The following is a 24,180-nucleotide window of genomic DNA, read 5'->3' as shown; positions in this document are numbered from 1 at the left end:
TAGTGTCAGCATCAGGGTTTAGAAAAAATATGTATAGTCGCGCAAAAGTAACCAATGAAGTAGAACAAGTAATGAACTACTTTTACCCTTGCTGATTGTGCGGGGAGTGGTTGTGACAAACCCAGTTCTATTAGAGCATATACAGCAGCTATTATTTATCTCCCTGTGAAATGACTGGAAAAAATATCTTTACTTCAAACCCAACTCCATATTATGAGATTGAAGCCTTGATTTCATGGCCAAAGATGATGACAAATATCTAACTGGTTCTGGAAGATACAAAGCCATGCTGTTACTTTGGCCCTCATCGGCATAAGAACAAACATTCGTTCAAAATGATTAGTTTTAAAATGGGTGTCTGTTGCTATGGTGACAGAATTTAAGGTATCAGATAATAACCTGATTGTGTTCTATATGAAAAAAATCATTAGATATTTTTGTGTCCACATTGACTATCTGCATTCTGCTTTGCTATTAGTTCTTAGGGCATAACTTGCAGCTAGGCAAAATGCCACTCTAGGATATCTGTAAGGCAGCAACTTGCAGTAATGTGCAATGCTTCACTAAGCACTGCTGGATCGATGTAACTGTTGAGAAAGAGATGTGCAATTTGGTAGTGAATACGAAAGGTAGGTTACTTTTCCTTAGGTATCATAATTGACATTCTTCAAATAAATATTTATAGTCCATGTACAGTAATTTCTTCCATCCCCATCTACATCTTTTTTGGGGGCATGGGTTTAATAACATATTATCTAATTAAGTGTATCCCAAGATATTTATCTACAATTCTATATCCTATTTTACAGGTGAAGGGAGGTTTAGGATTAATTCGTTCAAACTGATCCCTTTTTTCAGAAGACAGGAAGAACCTGCATTTTTATAGTGAATTTCATGACCTCAGGACATCGCAAAGCATTTTGCAGCCAATTAAGTATTTCTGAAGTGTAGCCAATGTTGTAATGTATGGAAATATGCCAGCCAATATGCACACAGCCAGGTCCCATAAATAACTGTGATAAATGACCAGATAATCCATTTTAGTGACGTTGGTTTAGAGATAAATGTTGGCCACGCCACCTGATGAACTTCCCTGTGCTTCTTCAAATAGTGTTTTGGGTTCTTCTACATACACCTGAAAGGGCAGATCGTGTCTTGGTTTCACGTTTCAACAAAGCAGCACTTCCCAGTACTGCACTGAAGGATCAACCTAGATGATACTCTTAAGCCCCTAAAGTGGGACTTCAACCCACAACCTTCTGACTCAGAAGCCAGAGTGCGACTTTTTAGCCAAGGCGAACACCCAAAAATACAGCCCTCAGGAGAAATTTGATCATTTTATTTTTTAAATGTCAGTTTTCATTGTGGTAAAGAGACCCTTCAAGTCAAATCTCTCTCCTTACTCGATGTCTGCAATAACAGTAGCAACAGAGGGCATTTCTGTGCATCCTGGAGTGGCTCCTTAAGAAACAGCAGAAGATGTGACTTTAATGGAGCTAAAATCCATGTTGGAGTTGTGGACCACCAAAAACTATGATAGTTGCCAGACAATGGACTATTTTTTCATGCACTGGTAGCCCTGCCTTATTTTTAGTTTAGTTTTTTAGAGATACAGCACTGAAACAGGCCCTTCGGCTCAGCGAGTCTGTGCCGACCATCAACCACCCATTTATACTAATCCTATACTAATCCCATATTCCTACCACATCCTCACCTGTCCCTATATTTCCCTACCACCTACCTATACTAGGGACAATTTTTTTATAATGGCCAATTTACCTACCAACCTGCAAGTCTTTTGGCTTGTGGGAGGAAACCGGAGCACCCGGAGAAAACCCACACGGACACAGGGAGAACTTGCAAACTCCACACAGTGCAGTACCCAGAATTGAACCCGGGTCGCTGGAGCTGTGAGGCTGCGGTGCTAACCACTGCGCCACTGTGCCGTCCAGCCACCAATTGAGCCCCTTAACTCGGCAATTAATGCCCAGTCAAAGTTCTCATACCACTGCCACTGCCACAATGCCAGTTTAAAGTTGCACCCCTTTCAGGTTACTGGCTCAGCCAAGTAAGCTGGACTCTATGCTGATAAGAATATTAATTTTTTTTTAAAAAATCAATCAAAATTCTCCCTATCAAGTATTCTTATATAAAAATGGGGAGTATTTTGAACAAAAAGTACTTCTCCTGGACTTTTCTTTCCCTTTAAGTTTGCAAAATTAAAGCAATCTTTTTATTTATAATTATGTATTTTACTGGAATTCATTTAGTAGATGTTTTTCCAGCATAGCAGATAGGCAGTTTTCACATTCTTATAGTGTCACCGGGGAAATGAGTCCAATAGTTTATTTCTTCCAGTAAATAAAATTGTGGCATACACTTTATGAGTAATTCAGGACAAGGTATGTGTAACATGCTTAAGAGGAACAAGTGATTTTAGTTCCTGTGGTTCTCTAAGTTTTCCACCTCTGGGGTTTATCTTGCTTCATGTCTGTGTCTGTTGTAGGCTAATGACGGAGATTGATTGCCATGATTAGTCAACAACTCCATTATGGTTGTATCATGTACCAGAAAATAAAGTTGGTGGACCATGGTCTTTTTTCATCTAGCAATTCCTATGTTCCCATTCTAAATATAGGTATCTGTTAGAGTTAATGCAATCATGGTAACTTTGAAATAAGGTGCATGCGATTGGTAAGAAAATGAAGCAAACCACTCCTTACATGGGAGGCGATGGGTAAAAACAAAGGCAGACATTTTATGCTCTCCCCGAGGCAGGTTTGGAGACAGGGAGAGCATAAAATCGGGTGGGATGGTGGCCGCCACCTTCCAGCCTCTGTCAAAATTAATGCCCAGTCAAAGGTCTCACACCACTGCCACTGCCACAATTAGCCAAGCAGCAGGCAGCCCTATCACTGCATGAAAGACCGTGTGGGCTGCTTCCCAGCTCCCCTCATTAAAAAGCAATTAGTGGCATCAGGGAGGGGGAAGCCCACTGAGAGCCACACCCCTGCCCTTGCTAATGAACCCCCTACAACCCCACTTCCCCACGACCCGCACACAACGAGACCCCTCCCACCTGACCTACCTGTGGCCTGGGTCCAGCGATGCACTTGGGCCTCAGGTAGGTGCTCCATCGGCAGTAGCCACTGCCTCCACGGTGGCAGTGGTCAGTGGAAGAGCTGGTGGCCTCTGATTGGCTGGCAGCTCTCTAAGGGAAGGACTTCATCCTGTGTAAGGCCCATCGCTGGCCACTTTAGTGTGTAATTGGCACTAGATTCGGCAGGCCTTCCACTTAAGCGGCGGCGTGTGGTTTTTGACATCACCTTTACCGGGCATTGAGACCCCCGTTGCCAGCATTAAATCCCGGCCAAGGTGTATGGTCATGATGCTCTAGCCATCATGTGTGGGATGGGTTTGATCGGCCAACTGATCTTTTCCTACATGTCAATTTCACATGGTCTTATGTAAGAATTTTACTAGATGCAGATGTATTCAATTTAGTCCAGGGTTCAGTTTTAAAAAATGCATGGTGAACACATTTGATTACTGATTTAAAAATCATAGTATGAGACAAATATGTCAATACATATGGTTAAATTACACAAACACTGAACTAATTCAAGCATGTATCAATTTTTTTAAAAAAGCATATTTGTGCTTGCGTTGCATTTAAAAAATTATGCCCTTACATTCATTCAATACATTCATTCATTTTATCCACCCTTTCAAACAGTAGGAGTTTGCTCACCGTTTATTTTTAAACTAATGAAACCTCATAAATTGGCACAAATGGAAATGTGAGAAATAAACACAAATATTTGCAACATTAATAAGTTAGGCAAAGGCAGCTTCTTAGCTAACTAATGGAACCACAAGTGTATCTTTCACAATTCTTACTCTTACTACCAAATCTTCCTTCCTTGTCCCCATGCACACTGATATTCTAAATGGTTCCCTCTTGTCAGATGCTGGCTGCAACCCTTTCAAAAATGTGGTCATCACCTCCCTCCTCAAAAAGTCTCCCTTCACCCCTCTGTCCTTTTCCTCATCTACAGGCTGCCCCTTGGTGACATCACTTGAAGACATAAGGTCAGCTTGCACATGCAAGCTGAAAATGCACAGTTCAACTTACATCTCGATAACATCTCTGCCACTATTTGAGCCCATCTGCTGCTGAATTTTTCATCTATGCCTTTGTAACTTCAAGACTTGATTATTTCAAATGCTCCTCTGGTCAGCCTCCATAAGTTTGGAATTTTTGCTAGTATAAATACAGGAGGAATTTGCTTACACAAGAAGTAAGTAGCAAGTAGCTTGACGGAGTACTGCTTTGACAGAGTACTTAACTCAGGGAATTTGGTGAATGAGGGAATTCAACACAGGGAGGGAAGAGGTGCTGTTCTAGCCATTTAAACAAGGAGTGGTCTGTGAGGGAATGGGAGACAGCAAGACCTGAGAGCTGAAGTCTAGAGGCATTAATTTGGTGAACAGGGAGGCCTTTATCTATATTACAGATATGTGGGCCTGGGTGGAGATTGAGCACAGAGATTGAGGATTTAAAGCGGGGAAGAGAGCCTCCAGCGAAATCTCCGACAACAAAAGCAACATCTCCAAATAGTCTTAGTAACCTCCCAACCAGGGAGGGAGCTGATTGGTGAGTAGCTGGGAAGTGTTTCTAGTTAATAATCTAGAAAGTAAAGGTATAGCAGGGAACCTCAGCCCCTGGAATGCAGATCCTGTGCCATGTGGGAAATCCTGGATGCTTCTTGTGGTCTGGATGACCACTTGTGCAGGAAGTGCCGCTAGCTAGAGCAGCTTGAGCTCCGGGTTTTGGAGCTTGAGCGGCAGCTGGAGTCACTGTACAGGGCATCCGCGAGGCTGACAACTTCGTGGATAGCACATTTCTGGAGGTGGTCATTCCACAGCTTAAAGATGTTCAGATACGGAGGGAATGAGTGACCGCCAGAAGGACAAGGAGGACCAGGCAGGCAAGGCAGGAATCCCATGAGGGCATCTCACTCTCCAACTGGTATTCACTTCCAAATACTGGTGAGAGAATGGTTCCTCTGGGGAGTGCAGATAAAGCCAGGTCCTTGGCACCATGGGTGTCTAAGCTGCACAGTGGGGAGGAGGAAGAGTGGAAGAGCAATAGTGGTAGGGGATTCAATAGTGAGGGGAACAGACAGGCAGTTCTGCAGCTGCAGACGTGACCCCAGGATGGTATGTTGCCTCCCTGGTGCCAGGATCAAGGATGTCATTGAGCAGCTGCAGGACATTCCGAAGGCGGAGGATGAACAACCAGCAGTTGTGTTCCATATCGGCACTAATGACATTGGCAAAAATTGGCCATGTGGTTGATAATGACGAAGAAAGCTTTAGACTGCAGGAAGCTCTCAATGGACTAGTCAGGTGGACGGAACAGTGGCAAACGGAGTTTGAGGTAATGCATTTAGGGAAAACTATCAAGGCAAGAGAATACACAATGATTGGCATCATCCCATCTACGAAAGATGATGGACAGGCAGCAAACAATCCATTTAGGTGGGGTGTCTTCTCTTGGTGCACCTTTGCTGATGGCTGTGGAGGCCAATCCTTGAGAGGCAGGTTCTATAACAAGTGTCGCACTTGAAGCTGCCAAATGACACTGTGAGTTGTTGTTTTTGATGTTGGCACCTGTTGCCAAGCTGCTGTAGCAACTGCTCGCCATGGTAGTGCACACCGGTCTACAGGATGTGTTGTCATTTCCCTCTTTTGCCAGATAATAACTCCCAGGTGTGATAGTCGATATTTAGGGCCTTCATGTCATGTTTGCAAAGCATCCTTGAAGCAGAGCTTTGAGAACTCCACTGATCATCTGGCCCCGGCAACTTACCATAGAGAAGGCCCTTCCAGCCTGTGGACATGTCCCATCCACCAATGCCACATCTGTTTGTTTAGTTTCAACACACTTGGGAGCGCTTCCTTTGAGAGGACTGCCACATTTATGAATTTGTCCTGCCAGGATATACCCATAAGGCGCCGCAGACAACGTAGATGGAAATTATTGAGCTTCTTTTCCCGGTAGCTGTAAGTCACCCATGTTTCACAGCTATACAGTGAGGTGCTGAGAACACAGGCCTTATAAACCATCAGCTTGGTCCTAAGGGTCAGCTTGGTGTTATCACATGCGCCTTTCACAATTTGGCTAAAAATGGTAGCTGCTTTCCCAATGCGTGTATCGAGCTCTGCATCAAGGGACAGATTGTCAGTCAGTGTGGACCCAGGGTAGCAGAATTTGTTAACCACTTCCAGTGGGCTGTTATTTAGTGTGATCGGGGTGGAGATGCCACACCTTGTCTCATGACTACGGTTTTCTTGACGCTTATAGTCAAGGAGAACAAGTTACAGGCACAGGAGAGACAGTCCATGAGTCTTTGTAGCTGAGTTTCCGTGTAAGCGTTCTGGTTCTGGTATTCTGATGAAAGGTCACAGACCTGAAACATTAACTCTGTTTCTCTCACCACAGATGCTGCCAGACTTGCTGTGCATTCCAGCACTTGCTGTTTTTATTTCAGATTGCCAGCATCGCAGTATTTTGCTTTTATTTTAGCTGGAAAGTGGGATTAGGCTGGATGGCTACTGGTCAGCCGGCACAGACACGATGGGACGAATAGCTTCTTTCCATGCTGTAGATTTCTGTGATGCTATGATTACACACTCTATAAACTTATGCGCACCCAAAACTGAGCTACCCCTATTCTATCCCTCATCAAGAGCCACTCCCTTATCACCCCTTGCCTTCCTGACCTCATGGTCCTCAATGACTCCAATTTAAAATTCCCATTCGTGTGTTTAAATCCCTTCATGGCCTAATTCCTCTGTATTTCTCCAGCCCAACACTCCCCGAAACTCTCAGTTCTTCCAACTCTAGTTTCCTGTGGTTCCTCATCCCTTCCCATTGGGGGCCATGCCTTTAACTGATTTGGCCTACACTCTGGAAGTCTCTACCTAAACCCCCACCCACCACCGCCACCACCCCCCACCCCCCACCCCCCCCCCCCCCCCCACCTCTCCCTTCCTTTGAATTATCTTTAGGTGATCACAGAGAGCTGCTCTAATGATATCTTTGCGTATCTCAACAATGGCTGAGGTCAAACTAATGGACCTATTGTTTCCGGGTATTGCTTTGCCATTGTTTTAAAAATTGGAACTACACGAGCATCCCTGGAGTCCAGGAATAGTCTCTGTCTCAATCACACTTTTAAAGGTGCTTTTCTATGTTAAAGACTCTGGACGCAATATTCATTCATGTTGCGTCGCTTCTAGCAGAACTATGCAGCCTATCTCCAAAGCTGTAGCACGGGAGGGGCTGCTGGCCACTTCCCACATGGTCCATGGAGCTTGATGCAACCGGACTGGTGCACACAAGTGTGATCCTCTGTGTGTGCTCAAAGAGGGTGAAGGAGTGACGTCACTGACTTCAATGAGCTGATGCAATGCATGAATACTAAAACTGGCCAATGTACAGGGAATGCCTTCCTTATTCACTCCTGAAACAAGCGTTAGGAAGGTAAGCCCTGTTCTGGAGTTATTTAACAAGTTGCAGCTGGGATCCTTTTAACTTACTTGTGCTCAGGCAACATTGGTGGAAGCACTGTGGTGTGTTGCTGGAGGTGGTTGAGATTTCTGTTGAGCACAGAGAGGGAGAGAATTACAGTGCCTTCTGTAGGTCTGGGGGCAGTAGCTGCAGTGCCACTTGTTCTGCAACACAAGTAGGAGGAGGAGGCAGAGAGAGGAACCTCTGCAAGGAAGGAGGACTCTACTTAGAAGGTCCTACCCTGAGAGGGTCTTCAGGGAGCACCAGTCCTACACTGGGATGAGCCAGGTGCAGTACCTCAGGAAGCTTCACTTTACAAGGAGGTAGTGACAGAGTTGTGTCACCTCCATCATGAAGACCTGGAGCCTCAAACCAGGGTAAGGATGACCCTCCCAGTGGTTGTGAAGATCACCATTGCCTTTTGTTTCTTCACAACGGGATCCTTCCAGGCAGAAGCTGGTGACGTCAGCAGCATATCATAATTTACAGTCCATAGAAGCATCTGGGAGGTGATAGGATGCTGAAAGACGACAGCAGGTTTGTGCTCCAAGGTGCCACTTCCACTCGCACTGGGTGGCACCTCAGCAATCCTTGTATTCTGCTGCAGTACAGATTGCTGGACTACTGTGACAGCCTGCATGCTCCATCAGGCACTGAGATCTGCATCCACGAAGGCAGCTGTCTGCTCCTGGATGGCAGCAGCCAGGGATCTCATGACCTCTATCTGAGCTTCCACTTCGGCACTGATACATCAGCAGGACTCCACCTGTGCAGCAGTGGAAGCTGAGACAGTGGTCAGCAGACTCTTTATCATAGGCCACTCAGGTAGTGCTGCCATGGAGGTGCCCACCACTTCCACAATGGAAAGGATGGGCTGCAAGCTCTGTGCGATGTCCCCTGCCACAGTAGAGCTGGACTCCTCAATGCTCCTAGCCAGTTAGCCAGTGACTGGAGGCTGTCTGGCAGACTTGTTAATGCCCAAAGCATCTTGGTGTGCATCACCATCAGTGCTTTCCCATAGTTCATCCCAACGCGGTCCTCATCTAAGCCCTCTGCAGCAGAACTGGTGTGCGACCTCACCCTCTGGAAAGTTTGCACTTGAGCTGACCTATCCCCCCTGTCCTGGCTGCAGTTCACTCATGCCTGGTGACTCACCACATGCAGAGACTCTAAACTAGCTACTAACACTCGTGCAGTGCCAATATCTGAGCTGGTGGCTGTGAGTATTAGGAAGAAGCACTGTCACTCAACCTATGAGCTCTCTTCCAACTCCCACTCTTCCGCAGGGGCTGAGCAGCCGGCGGTTTTTGACTATTTGAAAGCATACATGCATAAGGGGAGGATAAAGCCTGCGAACGGCCTTCCCACTTCGCCATCAATTGAGGCCCGTGAGTGGGGCCATCGCAATTAGCCGAGCGGTGGGCAGGAAGCACAGCAAGAAAAACTGTGTGGTTTGCTTTCCAGCTCGGGGGTGGGGGTCCCTTGTTAAAAGGCACTTAGTGCTTGAATGAGGGACCCGGCATCAGGAAGGGGGGACCCGCTGAGAGCCAACCCCCTGCCCTTGTTGCTGACCCCCCAGCAAACCCTGCCCTGCGTGACTCCTCCTGCCCTGACCTACCTGTGGCCTGGGTCCAGTGCCGCTCCTGGGCCTTGGGTGGGTGCTCCACAGGCAGCAGCCACCACCTCTGCAGTGCTGCTGCTCGGCTAAAGAGCTGCTGGCCTTTGATTGGCCTCTGATCCGTTGCAAAAGTCCTTGATCCTGTGGAAGGCCCACCACTGTCCAGTTAAGTGCCTAATTGGCACTTAATTCAGTATGCCTCCCACGGAAGGGATGACACAGGGATCTAGGAGGCGCTTTTGCCAGACATTGAGACCCCCATCGCCCACATAAAATCCTGGCCTAAGGATGAGGGAAGCAGAAGGTCCATGGTCACTCCATTTGCAGCTTCCAGTTCATGGCACCTTTCAGGATGAGTGTGAGGAGTTACTGGGGAAGCTGAATAAGGCAGCAACTTACTGTCATCCTGGATGCCAGTGCCGGGTGCCACTGGCTTCATCACAGTAGTGCCCATGATCCTGGGAACCATCTGTTCCAGGACACTGAGGGGATGGATTCTCGGTGATCCTCCACCAGTCATCTGCTTCTCATGCCTGTTGTGGGTGATCTTCTGCTGCAAAAGAGATGGCAGAATGTCAGTAACTGTGCAGCACTGTGTTTGGCTGTGCCTGGAATTGCTGAATAGCTAGAGGTATGTGGAGGCAGTGAGAAGTGGGTGTGCAGTTGGCAGTATTGAAAGGTGCGTGAGCATGAGGTGTGGTGTAAGGATGTAAAGGGTGAGTCCTGAGTGTCAGAGTGTTTGCTGGGTAAGTGATGGAGGAGCAGTGCATTGAGTAGCATGAGATGTGCGGTGGGTGAGAGATGTGATGTACAGATGCATTCATTCACGTTGACCACCTGAGTGAGGTCATTAAACTTTGTTCAACACTTATGCCATGTTCATGGTGCCACACACTTTGGGTATTGACAACCCTGACCACCTGCTCCCATTCCCTTCAGACGGTTAGTCTCGAGAGCTTCCTGCCTCCTGCTGGAAACACATCCTTCTTTCTGGCCTTGACCTCTTGACACAGTACATCTGAGGGGGCGTCAGAAAATAGGGGATTTCTCTTCTTCCTCTGGTGTGCCACAGCTTGTCCTTGAATGGCAAAAACGATTATCCAGCAACCTGCTGTGTATTACTGCCAATTCCCTTTTATAGAGACTGTGCCTTTAAAAAGGGAAAGCTACCTGGAGCAACTGCTTTCTTTCCAATGCTACTTGGGCCGCCTGGAGTGTGCAGACAACACCTTTACAGAAATGGAGACAGGGGCTGTCCAGGAGCAGCTTGGGGTCATGCTACAATCATGAAAATGAGGTGGGAAGATGAATTTTGTGTCTTATCAATCTCGTTTCCAAAGGACGCAGGGATGGCATGAATTGCAACACCCACGTCGAAAAATCAGGGGCATGAATTTCACACCCTCTAAATCAATGTAGTTTGTTTTTGCTTTGTTATCTATAGTTCTTGCCATCATCTTGATAATCAACAGAAATGAGAGCAAGGAGTACATGGGTTAGAAATTTGTCTTGGCCTATTTCAGGCTCAGACTATTGTGCAGACGAACCAAAAGTCTCAAGGATGACCAAAAATTTTCCCTCAGGCTTCATCTAAATATTCCAGGCAAGATGTTGGAGCATTTTACACTCCCACAGGTTCTGACTTACCTGGGAGAGTGGAGAGGCAGCGGAGATGTGAGGAATTGCGCTGGAGAGAGAGAGCTATAAATCAAGATCGAGGCTCATGACCTGCACTTACCTGGGAGAGCGGAGAGGCAGGCTGGCTGGAGTTGGCGCACACTGGGTTTGAAGAAAGAGTGAAAAAACATTTAGCAGTGACATCACTTGAAAGCCGCAAGCTGATTGGTTGGTGAGTAACTGCCTGTGAATAGCTGGAAAATCAGAAAAAAAGTAGTTTTTTTTGAACCCTCAAATAGCTTTCTTATAAGTGGTAAAGTTAGTATTACTAAGGATTTAGTTAGTGTAATTTATTAGAAAGTGCTTCTTGAGCAGAGTATGAAGCTGTGTGTTTGGTATGCGAGGGAGTTCAGTGGCAAGGGGAAAGAGGTGCTCTTTTGTCTCTTTTCTTTTTCTGCCTTTTCAGCCTCCAGTATTTGGTTCTTACTTCGATACAGGGGAAGAAGCTGATTGGTGAGTAACTAGTAAGTTATTCTACTTATTATACTAACAATAATTAGTTTGTAAAGATAAGGTATGGCAGGGCAGCTTGGCGGAGTGGAATGTGCCTCCTGTGGTATGTGTGAATTCGTGGACACACCATATTTCCTTGACAAACACATCTGATGGAAGTGTCAACAGCTGCAGAACCTTGAGCTCCGGGTTTCGGAACTCAAGTGGCGGCTGGAGACACTGGTGCATCCAGGAGACAGAGAACTATGTAGATAGCACATTTAGAGAGGTGGCCACACCGCAGGTTAGGAACATGCAGGCAGAGAGGGAATGAGTGACCACCAGGCAGTCTAAGAGAACCAGGCAAGTCGTTCAGGAGTCCCCTGAGTTGATCTCGCTTGCTAACCAGTTTTCCATTTTGGATACTGGTGAAGGAGATGGTTCCTCCGAGGAGAGTAGCAAGAACCAAGTCCATGGCACCATGGGTGGCTCAGCTGCACAGGAGAGGAGGAAGAAGAGTAGAAGGGCAATAGTGATAGGGGATTTGTTAATTAGAGGAACAGACAGGTGTTTCTCCGGCTGCAGATGTGACACCAGGATGGTATGTTGCCTCCCTGGTGTCAGAATCAAGGATGTCACAGAGCGACTGCAGGACATTATTCTGGGGGAGGGTGAACAGCCAGAGGTCTTGGTCCACATTGGTACCAATGACAAAGGTAAGAAGAAGGATGAGGTCCTGAAAGCAGAGTTTAGGGAGTTAGGAAACAAAAAGCAGGACCTCAAAAGCAGTAATCTCAGGATTACTCCCAGTGCCATATGCTAGTGAGCGCAGGACTAGGAGGGTTAAATGATTGAACATGTGGCTTGAGAATTGGTGCAGGAGGGAGGGCATCAGATTTCTGAGGCATTGGAACTATTCTGGGGTAGGTGGGACCTGTACAAGATGGACAGTTTGCACTTTAGCAGGACCGGGACTAACATCCTCGCAGGGAGATATGCTAGTGCTGTTGAGGAGGGTTTAAACTAAATTGGCAGGGGTTTGGGAACCTAAGAGGGAGCTCAGATTGGAAGGAAGCAAAACTGGTAACAGGAAATAGAAAAGTAGTAAGAGAAATTCAAAGGCAGACGAGACAAACATCAAATAGGATCGGAATGAGGAATAATGTTAAGACAAAATTAATGACACTGTCTGAATGCACACAGCATTCGCAACAAGGTAGATGATTTGAAGGCACAAATAGAGGTAAATGGGTATGATTTAATTGCCATTACAGAGATGTGGTTACAGGGTAACCAGGACTGGGAACTGAATAGTCAGGGTTATTTACCATTTAGGAAGGATAGGCGGGGGGGAAAGGAGGTTTCTTAGTACTGTTAATAAGGGACGAGATCAGTATATTAGTGAGAGAGGATCTTAGATTGAAGGATTAAGAAGTAGAATCAGTTTGGGTGGAGCTAAGGAACAGCAAGGGGCAGCAAACATAGATGGAGTTGTTTATAGGCCACCAAACTGTACTGGTAATGTTGGGCACAGTATAAATCAGGAAATTAGAGTTGGATGTAGCATGAGAAATACAATAATAATAGGCAATTTCAATTTACATATAGATTGGGTAAACCTAATTAGCATTAATGCTGTGGAGGATGAATTCCTGGAGTGTGTACGAGATGGGTTTCTGGAGCAGTACATTGAAGAACCAACTGGGGATCAGGCTATTTTGGATTTAGTATTATGTAATGAGAAAGGGCTAATTAATAACCTTGCTGTCAAGGAGCCGTTAGGAAATACTGACCACAATATGATAGAATTTTGCATTAAGTTTGAAAGAGATATAATTCATTCTGCAACTAGTATCTTAAATCTGAACAAAGGAAAGTATGAAGGTATGAGGAGCAAGTTGGCAATGGTGGATTGGGAAAATACATTAAAAGACTTGATGGTAGACAGGCAATGGCTAGTATTTAAAGATGTATTACATGGTTTACAACAAATATACATTCCTCTAAGACACAAAAACCCAACGGAAAGGTGAATCAACCCTGGCTAACCAAAGAAGTTAAAGATTGCATTATGTCAAAGGAAGTGGCTTATAAGGACACCAGAAAAAATGGTAAGCCCGAGTATTGGGAGCAATTTAAAATCCAACAAAGGAGGACCAAGAAACTGATAAAGAAAGGGAAAATAGAGTATGAATGCAAGCTAGCTAAAAACATAAAGGCGGACTGTAAAAGCTTCTTTGGGTATGTGAAAAGGAAAATATTAGCAAGGACAAATGTGGGTCCATTGCAGGTGGAGACAGGAGGGTTTGTGGTGGAGAATGAGGAAAGACCAAACAATTACTTTGTGTCTGTCTTCATGGAGGAAGACACAGAAAATCTCCCAGAAATAGTACGGAACCAAGGGACTTGTGAAAATGAAGAACTGAATGAAATTAGTATCAATAAAGAGGTAGTACTCAAAAAATTAATAGGATTGAAAGTTGATAAATCCCCTGGACCAGATGAGCTACATCCCAGAGTATTGAAGGAGGTGGCTATAGAGATAGTGGATGCATTGGTAGTTTGCTTTCAAAATTCGATAGTTTCTGGAAGTGTTCCTGCAGACTGGAAAGTAGCAAATGTAACCCTACTATTCAAGAAGGGAGCAAGAGAGAAAATGGAGATCTACATACCTGCAAGTTTGACATCAGTAGTAGAGAAAATGTTAGAATCTATTATAAAGGATGTGATAACTGGACACTTGGAAAATAATGATATGATTGGGCAGAGTCAACATGGATTTATGAAAGGGAAATCATGTTTGATAAACCTGTTGGAATTTTTTGAGGATGTTACTTGTAGCATAGATAAAGCAGAACCAGTGGATGTGGTGTATTTGGATTTTCAGAAGGCTTTTGATAAGGTCCTACACAGGAGGTTAGTAAAAAAAAATTAGAGCACATGGTATTGGGGGTAATATTCTGCTATGGATTGAAATTGATTAACAGACAGAAAAGAGAGAGTAGGAATAAATGGGTCATTCTCAGGATGGCAGGCTGTTACTGGTGGTGTACCTCAAGGATCAGTGCTGGGGCCACAGTTGTTCACAATCTATATAAATGATTTGTGGGGACCAAATCTAATATTTCCAAATTTGCTGATGACATAAATCTAGGTGGGGATGCCAGTTGTGAGGAGGATTCAAGGAGGCTTCAAGGGGATTTAGAGAGGCTAAGTGAATGGGCAAGAACATGGCAGGTGGAATATAATGTGAATAAGTGTGAAGTGATCCACTTTGGTAGAAAAAACAGAAAGGCAGAATATTTCTTAAATGGGGAGAGGTTGTGCAGTGTTGATGTGCAAAGGGACCTGGGTGTCCTTGTTCATGAGCCACTAAACACTAGAATGTAAGTGCAGCAAGCAATTATGAAGGTAAATGGTATGTTGGCCTTCATTGCAAGCAGATTTGAGTACAGGAGTAAGAAGTTTTGCTGCAATTGTACAGCACCTTGGTGAGACTGCACCTGGAGTATTGTGTACAGTTTTGTTCTCCTTATCTAAGGAAAGATATATTTTCCATAGAGCGAGTGCAACGGAGGTTCACCAGACTAGTCCCTGGGATGGTGGGATTGTCTTACGAGGAGCGATTGCAGAAACTGGGCCTGTATTCCTTAGCGTTTTGAAGAATGAGAGGTGATCTCATTGAAACTTACAAGATTCTTATAGGGTGTGACAGGGTGGATGTGGATAGGATGTTTCCTCTGGCTGGTGAGTTTAGAACCAGGGGACATAGTCTTAGAATAAGGGGCAGGCCATTTAAGACTGACATGAGGAGGAATTTCTTTACTCAGAGGGTGGTGAACCTGTGGAATTCTCTATCCCAGAGGGCTGTGGAAGCTCAATCATTGAGCATGTTCAAGACAGAAATCGATAGATTTCTGTATACTAATGGCATCATGGGATATGGGGATAGTGGGGGAAAATGGCGTAGAGGTAGATGATCAGCCATGATCTGTTTGAATGGCGGAGCAGGCTCGACGGGCCAAATAGCCTACTCCTGCTCCTATTTCCTATGGCAACTCACTCTTCAGTTGAATTGAATTTTGGGCTGCTAGTCTTGCTGGCAGTGGTCTCAGGTAAGGCCCAGATGAAGTGGTGAACAGCGACCATCAGGAATGCAGTGGAGATGACAGAAGCAATCTTGTTCCTCCTGGCTCCACTTTAAAATTGAAAAAAATTTACTTGTTTGGTGATGGCAACTTCCTCAACCATATCCACAGCAGCAAACCCTGAATGGAGAAGGCAAGGCACCCAGATTCCCTGAGGGGCCCAAAAACAGGTGGTAGGCCTCTCAACAGCATAGGCAAAAGACCTAATGCCTGTTTTTAGCGGCTGCCATGGATGTGTGAAAATTACCCAACACGGTATGGCTTCGGATGTTTCTCAGGCAAGCTTGCGTGCAGGTCACAGTCCTACAAATTTGATCATTTTTGCCTCCATCTTCATCTGGAAAATGGGCGCAAAGATGACTAATTTCTACCTCTGTATATTTGAAGAGATCTCACCTGCCCAATTCCAAACATGTTGTGGTCTGAGAGTACTTACATCACATGCAGTGAATATTGTATATCAGAAGCTGAAAATCCCACAATCAGAATTAACCTCCAATCCAGACATTAAATAGTTCCTGCCAGCAAGCAGTAATCAAATTTTGAATGCAACATATCATTAGCTTTTTAAATTCTGCACTAAAAGAAGACATGCCGTACTTTTTATATAGCTCTTCCCTCGTGACTGGGATTTGGGAACAGTGTCAGATGATTACTTACTTCTGAACGGACAGTATGTTAATTACATAATGGGATGGGACGTTACCAGTCATGTGAATGTAAAATAAGCATTTATACTCAGTGGGCAGAAAATCTAACCTCCTATTTTCCTCAAAAAATATTTACAACCAGAACAGAAAGTGCTCAGCAGGTCAGACAGCAACAGTGCAGAGAGAAATAAAGTTAAAGTTTCAGGAAAAATGTTAATATCCTAATAATGCAGATTTTTTTTTAATACATTCATAGGATGTGGGCATTGCTGGCCAGGCCAGCATTTATTGCCCATCCCTAATTGCACTTGAGAAGGTGGTGGTGAGCTGTCTTCTTGAACTGCTGCAGTCCATGTGGAGTAGGTACACCTACAGTGCTGTTAGGAAGGGAGTTCCAGGATTTTGACCCAGCGACAGTGAAGGAACAGCGATATAGTTCCAAGTCAAGATAGTGTGTGACTTGGAGGGGAACTTGCAGGTGGTGGTGTTCCCATGTATTTGCCGCCCTTGTCCTTCTAGTTGGCAGAGATCGCGGGTTTGGAAGGTGCTGTCTAAGGAGCCTTGGTGCTTTGCTGCAGTGCATCTTGTAGATGGTACACACTGCTGCCACTGTGCGTCGGTGGTGGAGGGAGTGAATGTTTGTAGATGGGGTGCCAATCAAGCAGGCTGCTTTGTCCTGGATGGTATCGAACTTCTTGAGTGTTGTTGGAGCTGCACCCATCCAGGCAAGTGGAGAGTATTCCATCACACTCCTGACTTGTGCCTTGCAGATGATCGACAGGCTTTGGGGAGTCAGGAGGTGAGTTACTCGCCTCAGGATTCCTAGCCTCTGACCTGCTCTTGTAGCCATGGTATTTATATGGCTACTCCAGTTCAGTTTCTGGTCAATGGTAACCCCTAGGATGTTGATAGTGGGGGATTCAGCGATGGTAATGCCGTTGAATGTCAAGGGGAGATGGTTAGATTCTCTCTTGTTGGAGATGGTCATTGCCTGGCACTTCTGTGGCTCGAATGTTACTTGCCACTTCTCAGCCCGTAGACTCCAGCCAGCGGAGGGTTTTCCCTCTGATTCCCATTGACCTCAGTTTTGCTAGGGTTCCTTTACGCCATACTCGGTCAAATGCTGCCTTGATGTCAAGGGCAGTCACTCTCACCTCTCTTCTTGAGTTCAGCCCTTTTGTCCATGTTTGAACCAAGGCTGTAATTGGGTCAGGAGCTGAGTGGCTCTGGCGGAACCCAAACTGAGCGTCACTGAGCAGGTTATTGCGAAGCAAGTGCTGCTTCATGTCACTGTTGATGACACCTTCCATCACTTTACTGATGATAGAGAGTAGGCTGATGGGGTGATAATTGGCCGGGTTGGATTTGTCCTGCTTTTTGTGTACAGGACATACCTGGGCAATTTTCCACATTGCAGCGTAGATGCCAGTGTTGTAGCTGTACTGGAACAGCTTGACTAGGGGCACGGCAAGTTCTGGAGCACAGGTCTTCAGTACTATTGCCGGAATATTGTCAGGGCCCATAGCTTTTGAAGTATCCAGTGCCTTCAGTCGTTTCTTGATATCACGCGAAGTGAATCGAATTGGCTGAAGTCTGGCATCTGTGATACTGGGGACTTCAGGAGGAGGCCGAGATGGATCATCAACTCGGCACGTCTGGCTGAAGATTGTTGCAAATGCTTCAGCCTTATCTTTTGCACTGATTTGCTGGGCTCCCCCATCATTGAGGATGGGGATATTTGTGGAGCCACCTCCTCCAGTTAGTTGTTTAATTGTCCACCGCCATTCACGGCTGGATGTGGCAGGACTGCAGAGCTTCGATCTGGTCCGTTGGTTATGGGATCGCTTAGCTCTGTCTATCGCATGCTGCTTACGCAGTTTGGCATGCAGATAGTCCTGTGTTGTAGCTTCACCAGGTTGACACCTCATTTTGAGATATGCCTGGTGCTGCTCTTGGCATGCCCTCCTGCACTCTTCATTGAACCAGGGTTGGTCTCCTGGCTTGATGGTAATGGTAGAGTGGGGGATATGCTGGGCCATGAGGTTACAGATTGTGGTTGAGTACAATTCTGCTGCTGCTGATGGCCCACAGCGCCTCATGGAAGACCATTTTTGCATTGCTAGATCTGTTCGAAATCGATCCCATTTAGCACGGTGATAGTGCCACACAACACGATGGACGGTATCTTCATTGTGAAGGCGATACTTTGTCTCCACAAGGATTGTGCGGTGGTCACTCCTACCAATACAGTCATGGACAGAAGCATCTGCAGCAGGCAGATTGGTGAGGATGAGGTCAAGTATGTTTTTCCCTCGTGTTGGTTCCCCCACCACATGCCGCAGACCCAGTCTCGCAGCTATGTCCTTCAGGACTCGGCCAGCTCGGTCAGTAGTGGTACTACCGAGCCACTCTTGGTGATGGACATTGAAGTCCCCCACCCAGAGTACATTTTGTGCCCTTGCCACCCTCAGTGCTTCCTCCAAGTGGTGTTCAATATGGTGGAGTACTGAGTCATCAGCTGAGGGAGGGCAGTAGGTGGTAATCAGTAGGAGGTTACCTTGCCCATGTTTGACCTGATGCCATGAGACGTCATGGGGTCTGGAGTCAATGTTGAGGACTTCCAGGGCAACTCCCTCGCTACTGTATACCACTGTGACACCACCTCTGCTGGGTCTGTCCTGCCGGTGGGACAGGACATACCCGGGGATGGTGATTGCAGTGTCTGGGACATTGTCTGTAAGGTATGATTCCGTGAGTATGACTATGTCAGGCTGTTGCTTGACTAGTCTGTGGGACAGCTCTCCCAACTTTGGCACAAACCCCCAGATGTTAGTAAGGAGGACTTTGCAGGGTCGACAGGGCTGGGTTTGCCGTTGTCGTTTCCAGTGCCCAGGTCGATGCCGGGTGGTCCGTCCAGTTTCATTCCTTTTCATTAACTTCGTAGCAATTAGGCACAACTGAGTGACTTGCTAGGCCATTTCAGAGGGCATGTAAGAGTTAACCACATTGCTGTGGGTCTGGAGTCACATGGAGGCCAGACCAGGTAAGGACAGCAGATTTCCTTCCCTGAAGGACATTAGTGAACCAGATGGGTTTTTACAACAATCGATAATGGTTTCATGGCCATAATTAGACTAGCTTTTAATTCCAGATTTATTAATTAAATCCAAATTCCACCTTCTGCTGTGGTGGGATTTGAACCCATGTCCCCAGAACAATACCCTGGGTCTCTGGGTTACTAGTTCAGTGATAATACCACTACGCCACTGCCTACCCCTTATTATTATTGCTGAATAAGTGCCATTTCTTAGCACTGTCGATGGCACCTTCCATCACTTTGCTTATGATTGAGAGTAGGCTGATAGGGTGATAATTGGCCGTTTTGGATTTGTCCTGCTTTTGGTGGACAGGAGATACCTAGGCAATTTTTCACATTGTCGAGTAGACGCCAGTGTTCTAATTCTACTGGAATAAAAACAAGAAATGCTGGAAATACTCAGCAGGTCTGGCAGCACCTGTGGAGATAGAAACAGAGTTAATGTTTCAGGTCAGTGACCCTTCATCAGAGTGCTGATGAAGGGTCACTGTCCTGTAACGTTAACTCTGCTTCTCTCTCCACAGATGCTGCCAGACCTGCTGAGTATTTCCAGCATTTCTTGTTTTTATTTCAGATTTCCAGCATCTGCAGTATTTTGCTTTTATTGTAGCTCTACTGGAACAGCTTGGCTAAGGGCGCAGCTAGTTCTGGAGCTCAAGTCTTTAGTACTACTGCCAGGATGTTGTCAGGGCCAATAGCTTTAGCTGTATCCAGTGCCTGCAGTTATTTCTTGATATCACGTGGGAGTGAATTGAATAGGCTGGAGACTGGCATCTGTGATGGTGGGGACCTCAGGAGGAGGCCGAGATGAATTATCCACTTGGCACTCTGGCTGAAGATGGTTGCAAATGCTTCAGCCTTGTCTTTGGCACTATGTACTGGACTCTGCCATCACTGAGGATGGGAATGCTTTTGGAGCCTCACCCTCCTATTGGTTGTTTAATTATCCACCATCATTCACAACTGAATGTGGCAGGACTGCAGAGCTTTGATCGGATCTGTTGGTTGTGAGATTGCTTAGCTCTGTTTTATCAGGAAAAATTTAAGATAGTTTGTGGATTGAAATGTGGTTACAAAATGGGATGTCGATAGAAAGTTTTAAAAACCCAAGTTAAACTGTAATTTGGCGACATTGCCTATTTTGTACCTTTTGCTGTGCGTCTTCTATTGTTTACTGTATTTAAATATTCAAAGCTGACTTTGTTCAACCAAATAATGCTTGTCTGTTTGGACTTCTAGATAACATATTTGCATTCTTGCCTTTCTAAAGACTGCTCAAATAAGAATTTTGTTTGTCATTAAGAAATGAGTGTTTGGAGAGCAAAAGGTCAATAAGAAATGTTTCTGTTTCCTCATAAATATAATTGTTGTGGTATAATTGGCATGGCTCACATTGTATATATCATTTTTCCACAATAGTGAGCAAAAGTGAACTCATCTCGCAAATTGCCTCTGATGAGATGTTACATCAAGTTTATGACACAGAAACAGGCCATTTGGTCCAACTGGTTGATGCCAGTGTTTATGCTCCAAATGAGCCTCCTTCCACCCCGTCATCTAACCCCATCAACATACCCTTCTTTTCCTTCTCCCTCATGTACTATCTAACTTCCCCTTAAATACATCTATGCCATTTGCCCCAACAACTCCTTGTGGTAGTGTATTCTACATTCTTACCACTCTTTGAGTAAAGAGGTTTCCCCTGAAATCACTACCGGATCTATTCATGACTATGTTATATTTATGGCCTCTAGTTTTGGTTTCTCCCACAAGTGGAAGCATTTTCTCCACCTCTACCCTATCAAATCCTTTTGTTACCTTAATGACCTCTATCAGGTTATCCCGCAGCCTTCTCTTTTCTAGAGGAAAGAGCCCCAGTCTGATCAGTTTTTCCTGATAGTTATAACCTTTCATCTGGCCTTTCATAACCTCTGCCTTCATCCTTGTGAAACATGTTGGCACCTTCCCCAATGCCTCTATATCCGTTCCATAATATGGAGAGCAGAACTTTGCACAGTGCTCCAAGTGTGGTCTAATCAAAGTTCTATACATGCTTAATATGACTTCCCTGCTTTTCAATTCTATCCTTCGAGAAATGAAACTCAGTGCTTTGCATTTTTATGGCCTTCTAGCCTGCATTGCTACTTCTAGTGATTTGTGTATCTGTATCTTGGGATCATCTACCCCTAAACTGTTCCGACCATGTTTGATGAGTGTTTGATGGGACAGTTTAGACAGAGATTTACTCTGTATGTAATATAATGTAACGTTCGCATTAACAAAAAACTTTTTTCTTCCTTTCAGGTGTTAAGGTACGCAAGCTCCAGCAGCTGATGGGGACTAATGCCCCTCCAGATCCTTCTTCCCCATCACTTCCCTCTGACTCCACCCCTCCTGGTCTGACCCCTTGCCGTGCATTCACTATAGCCTCTGACCTTCCCCTCTCTGACGCTGAACGTTCTGTACTCAGCAAAGGACTCAGTTTTATCCCCTTACGCCCCCACCTCAATGAATTTCGTACTCGGCATGACGTTCAGCTCCTCTTCCGTCGCCTTCGCCTCCGGGCTCACTTCTTTGACCAGGAGTCCTCCCCCCAACCAGCGGACCCATTCACGCGCCTCCAGCATTCTCCCTCTACCTGGACTCCTCCCTCTGGCCTCTTACCTGCTCTTGATCTTTTCATTGAAAACTGTTAGCGAGACATCGGCCATCTCAATTTCTCTGCCCCCCCTCACTCACTCTAACCTGTCCCTCTCTGAACTTGAGGCACTCCGTTCTCTCAGGTCTAACCCCGATATTGCCATCAAACTGCAGACAAGGCTGGTGCTGTTGTTGTCTGGCATGCTGACCTCTATCTTGCAGAGGCTGAGCGCTAACTCTCAGACACTTCTTCTAACATCCCCCTGAACCATGACCCCACCACCGAACATCAAGTGACTGTCCACAGGACTGTCACTGACGTCTTCTCCTCTGGAGATCTTCCCTCGACAGCTTCCAACCTCTTAGTCCCACAATCCCGGACAGCCCGCTTCTACCTCCTTCCCAAAATCCACAAACAGGACTGTCCCGGCAGACTCATTGTTTCAGCCTGTGCCTGCCCCTATCTTGACTCTATCTTTTCACCCCTGGTCCAGTCTCTTCCCACCTACATCCGTGACTTATCTGACGCCCTACGTCATTTTGACAATTTCCAGTTTCATGGCCCCAACTGCCTCCTCTTCACTATGGATGTCCAATCTCTCTACACCTCCATCCCCCACCAGAACGGTTTGAGGGCTCTCCGCTTCTTCCTTGAACAGAGGCCCAACCAGTCCCCATCCTCCGCCTGGCTAAACTTGTTCTCATATTGAACAACTTCTCCTTTAGCTCCTCTCACTTTCTTCAAGTGAAAGGTGTTGCTATGGGTACCCGTGTGGGTCCTAGTTATGCCTGTCTTTTTGTGGGATATGTTGAACATTCCTTGTTCCAGTCCTACTCAAGCCCCCTTCCCCAACTCTTTTTCCGGTACATTGATAACTGTATCGGTGTCATTTCCTGCTCCCACCCGGAACTGGAAAAGTTTATCAACTTTGCTTCTAATTTCCACCCTTCTCTCACCTTTACATGGTCCATCTCCGACACTTCCCTTCCCTTCCTCGACTTCTCTGCTTCTATCTCTGGGGATAGGCTGTCTACTAATATTCATTATAAGCCTACTGATTCCCACAGCTACCTCGACTACACTTCTTCACACCCTGCCTCCTGTAAGGACTCCATTCCATTCTCCCAGTCTCTCCATCTCCAACGCATCTGCTCTGATGATGCAATTTTCTAAGACAGCGCTTCTGATACGTCTTCCTTTTTCCTCAAGCGAGGATTCCCCACCCCCACTGTGATTGACAGGGCCCTCAACCATGTCTGGCTCATTTCCCGTACCTCTACCCTCACCCTTTCCCCTCCCTCCCAGAATCACGACCGGGTTCCCCTTGTCCTCACTTTTCACCCCACCAGCCCACCAACCTCCACATCCAAAGGATCATCCTCCGCCATTTCCGCCACCTCCAGCGTGATGCCACTACCAAACGCATCTTCCACTCCCCTCCCCTGTCAGCATTCTGAAGGGATCATTCCCTCTGGGACACCCTGGTCCACTCCTCCATTACCCCACCACCTCGTCCCCTTCCCATGGCACCTTCCCCTGCAATCGCAGGAGGTGTAATACCTGCCCTTTTACCTCCTCTATCCCAGGCCCCAAACACTCCTTTCAGGTGAAGCAGCAATTTACTTGTACTTCTTTCAATTTAGTATACTGTATTCGCTGCTCACAATGTGGTCTCCTATACATTGGGGAGACCAAACGCAGACTGGGTGACCGCTTTGCGGAACACCTCCCTCAGTCCGAAAGCATGACCCCGAGCTTCCAGTTGCTGGCCATTTCAACACTGTCCTCTGCTCTCATGCCCACATCTCTGTCTTGGGATTGCTGCAGTGTTCCAGTGAACATCAACGCATGCTCGAGGAACAGCATCTCATTTACCGATTAGGCACGCTACAGCCTGCTGGACTGAACATTGAGTTGAATAATTTCAAAGTATGACGGGCCCCGCTTTTTATTTTTATTTTTAGTTATTATTTTTTAATTTTTCATATGTTTATTTTATTTTAGTTTGTTGAGTTTGTTTCTACTGTGCCTACCCACTGTTTTTTTCATGTTTGTGCTTGGGGCCAGGCTGTTCAGTTTTCTGTCAATTAACACCCTCTTTGGACTAATGCTTTGTCTTGCACCATACCATTAACATATGGTTTGCCTTTCCTCCATGACTTTCTGGTCAGTTATTCTCTGTGACGTCCTATCAACACCTTCTCTTTTGTTATCTCTTGCCCCACCCCCACTTTACTTGCTTAAAACCTATTACATTTCTGGCTCTACCGGTTCTGATGAAGGGTCAGTGACCTGAAACGTTAACTCTGCTTTCACTCCACACTTGCTGCCAGACCTG

The sequence above is a fragment of the Heterodontus francisci genome, chromosome 7 (assembly GCF_036365525.1).
Source record: "Heterodontus francisci isolate sHetFra1 chromosome 7, sHetFra1.hap1, whole genome shotgun sequence".
In the NCBI taxonomy this organism is placed as follows: Eukaryota; Metazoa; Chordata; class Chondrichthyes; order Heterodontiformes; family Heterodontidae; genus Heterodontus; species Heterodontus francisci.
Note: the sequence above shows the minus strand (reverse complement) of the source record.